Source organism: Puntigrus tetrazona, chromosome 11, assembly GCF_018831695.1.
Source record: "Puntigrus tetrazona isolate hp1 chromosome 11, ASM1883169v1, whole genome shotgun sequence".
NCBI lineage: Eukaryota > Metazoa > Chordata > Actinopteri > Cypriniformes > Cyprinidae > Puntigrus > Puntigrus tetrazona.
The window spans coordinates 5,160,571-5,164,792 of NC_056709.1; the positions used below are offsets into that span (position 1 = coordinate 5,160,571).

At 36.1% G+C, this 4,222-nt stretch overlaps 1 long non-coding RNA gene across 1 annotated transcript; it reads right to left on the reverse strand.

The window, feature by feature from the left end:
- Positions 1-3,244: 3,244 nt before the first annotated feature.
- Positions 3,245-3,840, reverse strand: LOC122353716. Its single transcript, XR_006252054.1, has 2 exons — positions 3,721-3,840; positions 3,245-3,607 (listed from the first exon to the last, which is right to left on the reverse strand). It is a non-coding gene; the product is annotated as an uncharacterized LOC122353716 (long non-coding RNA).
- Positions 3,841-4,222: the final 382 nt, after the last annotated feature.

The window sequence follows — 4,222 nt, forward strand, 5'->3', positions numbered from 1 at the left end:
TGGGAGTATAAATATAGGAGCTGCAGCCAGTGCAAATCAGACTCACTCTGAACAGATATATCTACGGAGATCCAAACATGACACCTACAATCATCTCAAAAAAGCAATTCCCTTTCAACATCAAGGTATATTCATATCCTATTTAAAGTGGCTTTACTGCAGCAACTTTTACTGCTCTTCTAAATCATTTCTGTCTTCATTCTGTCTTCATTTGCAGCTGAAAAAGGCAATGGTGGGGAAGATATGCAGAAATCATTTTAACAGCAGCATAGAGCAGCTCAAGTGTCTTCTGTCTCCAGAGTTTCTCAAGTAGCGGCCTGACCCTCAATGTCCTGCAATGCCACTATTGAGGTGCACATGCTGTCAGTCAAAGCTTCTCCAGGCATGTCTGTAAGATTGCGCACTTTCTGTCTAAAGATGAGATTAAGGCAGCCAATGAAGAATGCTGTAGCACCTCTAGAAGCTGTAACTTCATGTGAGCAGAACAGGAGGGAAAGTGTCCTGCCACACCAGAACAAAGAGATGAATGTCAACAAGAGCTCGATCTGGAAGCCTTGGTAGAGCCAGACTCATACTGAAGATCTGCACTAGACTCAGTGGACTATTACACTTGGTTTCTCTTTTTGAGAAAAAATAAAGTTATTTATGAGTTGCAGTTTGGAAGAGATATTTGTACTTAGTAATTTGATGATTCAATCTTCTATCTTGACTTCAAGTCAAGAGTTCCAGATGGGAACATTTACTGACATCTATAAACAGTGATTTTAGGATACATGTGAAAGAAAAACTTCATTAACTTATTATGTTGTGTTTTAAATGCCATTTATTGTCTGAAAAATATACTAACGCTTTAAAAGCTGAAAAATTGTGATTTCTTGATATTAATTTGATGGCAAGAATCTTGCTCCATTATTAGTTCGGTACTGTTTATATAAAATGGCTCAAAATGGGCTCATATTTGATTTCATCCAAGATAATAATAATTCATACTCTATTAATTAATATTTGATGTTTTTCTTTTTGGTCTATAATGGAGACCATATTCATATTCATGTTTTTAGGGTTTGTAAACATTTGTTGGTTCTCAATGTTCTCTGATTCTTTCCTGTACTGTATACAGCTGTGATAAAGCAATTCACTAAATTAATTTCTGCTGTAAAATAAAACAATCAACTGAAAGTCTGATATATTCTGTTATAATTAACACACTATTGTTAACAATTTAGAGGCCTCTGAACTTCAGAAACTGCAAGATGCACAAAGAGCGTTAAAGTGTTATTTTCCATTATTTTCAGTCCAAAGTGGGATGGGGAAATAATATAAAATTATTAGATAAAATTAAAGATAAAATTATAATAATCACAGTCAGAGATTATGTCTATATTTCGCAGCAGAAATACATTTATTGAACTGCTTTAGTCTTTTAAATTTTAGTCACCTTCAAAAAACGACAGAAATACTCACCCGGTCTATTAAAAGATAAATGAGAAAATGAGAAAGTTGATGTCATAATAATATGAATCTTCACAGAAGAAACAAGGAAAACTGTATACAGTACAGGAAAAGATTTTGAGAACATTGTGAAACAACAAATGTTTACAAACACTTAAAACAGGGTAAATCTGAATCTGATCTATTATAGACCAAGGAGAAAACATTAAAAAGTGCTGGATGATTATAATCCCGGATGAAATCAAATTTGAGCACATTTTAAGCCATTTTATTTAAACAGTACAAGCTTAATTCTTGCCATCAAATTAATCAAATCAAGTGATTGTTAAAAATCCTTATTTTTCAGTCTTTGGAGCAAAGTTTTAGTGTCTGAGTAATTATCAAATAATATATAGCCTTTGAAATAAAGACAACATTTCTTTCACATCTGTAAGGAGGTGAATCAAAACCTGTAAATGTAATAAGACTAATCTGAGAAGGGATATCCAAAGGAACAAAAGGACTTCAAAAAGAGAGTAAACAACACCCCCCCACCTGTTGTGTTTATGACACCCTCTTCATCACCTCTGCTCTTCCTGCTTCCCCCCTTCTGCCCAAAAAGAGTTGGTTTTAACTTAAGTCATGGTATATCATGTGCCTTGTGAACTTATTGTTCTTCACTCTCTTGTTTGGTCTCATTTGAAAGGTCTCAGTGCGATTGATAAATTGGTCTCAATTTCACAGTAATCCCTTATATTATGGAGAAGATTAAGAACTTGGAGGAACTGTGTTCTGTTGAGAAGGAGGTGTGTCCTCCTTTTGGGTCTCTGAACGTGTTCCAGCCAGGTGTGACATTGGAGCACGGGAACCTAAACACCAAAAGGTTTATACAACTACATTTGGGATCTCTTTGTCCAGTCTGAGTATATAAGGAATGTGACAAAACCAGAGCCAGATCGGCCCGCAGTGTGGCATGTGTCCGCATACACCATACTATGTACTTTTTAAGTTTTATTTTGTTTTGTGTTATTTTTGTACTGCTGATCAGTTGTGCAAATGTCTATGAATTATACCAATTTGGAAACTATTCTTGCCTGACAAAATAAACATCAATCTTGGTTAACTTATAATATTGTCTGAAATAACTTTTCTAGTAGGTTAGTGACTTCTGAGGTTTTCCGCATTGTTGGTGAGTCAGATCAACGATCAATGGATGGAGCCGGGGGCACGTTTTTGAGATCTTGACTTCTGGCCACCAAACTGGCTTAGCATGCTATTAGGGAATGCATAAAAAATTACTCTTTTTGAGTCTATTGAGGAAATGGCTGCATTAAGGGAAGCGATCTACGGGGTAGCCTCTGACTAAGACCTGGACTAGCCCAGATGTGTCGTGAGTCTGTCCTGGCCAAACAAGGTCTCTAAGCGACCCAGACTCCTAACGAATGGTAAGTCGAAACTAGGAAATATTATAGTTAATTATTAAATATAAATAAAATCACGAAAGATTGGAGTCAGATAAAATTATGTATAAGGTCGGTACTATAATTGGAAACACAAAAAAGATTCATAAATATTAGTGATTTTAACAAGACGCAAAAGAAAGACACGAACACACATTGACCTTCGACCAGGGCCTCTGGATTCCGTTCTGCAGGAAAAGGTTGAACCTTACACATCACATGCAGATGTATCTTAAAGTCAGTGTCTAATATAGACATCAGTAAATGTCGCCATCTGGAACTCTTGTTGTGAAGACTTCATAGAAGATTGAATCATTGAAGCACTTTGCAGTAAAAATATCTCTTTCAAACTCTTTAAAACACTTTTTTTACTTAAAAAGAGAAATTAGCACTGAAGTCCAGGTACAGGCATTCAGTCTGAATTTTTAACAAGGCCTTTAGATGGCGCTCTTATTGACATTCAACTCTTTGCTAAAGGTGTTTGCAAGACACTTTCCCTCCAGTTTCGCTCACATGAAGTCTGCAGCTTCTGAAACTGCTTCAGTAGTCTTCTTGAGCTCTCTGTCTACGTCTCAATTTTGGACTGTGCTGTTGCAGGACGTTGATCATCATCTACAGGATATCTGCTTTTTCGGCATGAAATCAGACTGATGCCAGAGAAACTCTGGAGCCAGAAGACGCGTTGCTATGCATTTTCTCCATCCTTAGCTTTTTAGCTGCATAAGAAGACAGAAAAGCATTAGGAAAGTGTCCTTCAAATAAGACTATTATTCAGAAGACCAGTGAAAGCTACTGCAGTAATGCTGCTTTAGGTAGAATGTGAATGTACCTTGTTGTTAAGAGGGAGCTGCTCCTTTGAGATGATTGTAAGTGTCATGTCTGGATCTCTGTGCTGTAGATTTCTCTGTTCAGAGTGAGTCTGATTTGCATTGGCTGCAGCTCCTCTATTTATACTCCCAAATCTCCATATGAATGTGTGAGGCCTGAGCTTGTTGGATTTTCTCACAGTTTGAAGCCAATGGAAGAGCTCAAACAGACAATGAGGGTTGTGGGCCACCACATGCTCAATGATCCTCCATCAGGGGCTCAAAGGAGCAGGTGGAGGGTGAATCTGGGAAAGTCCTGGGAGCTCATGTTCACAAGTGTGACGTGCCATACTGAGAGAAAAAAAAAACATTTGAAATATGTGCAATGATAAGCAATGACAACATTTTAATTACAGTGAATATAATTGTTATATATATATATATATATATATATATATATATATATATATATATATATATATATATATATATATATATATATATATATATATATATATATATATT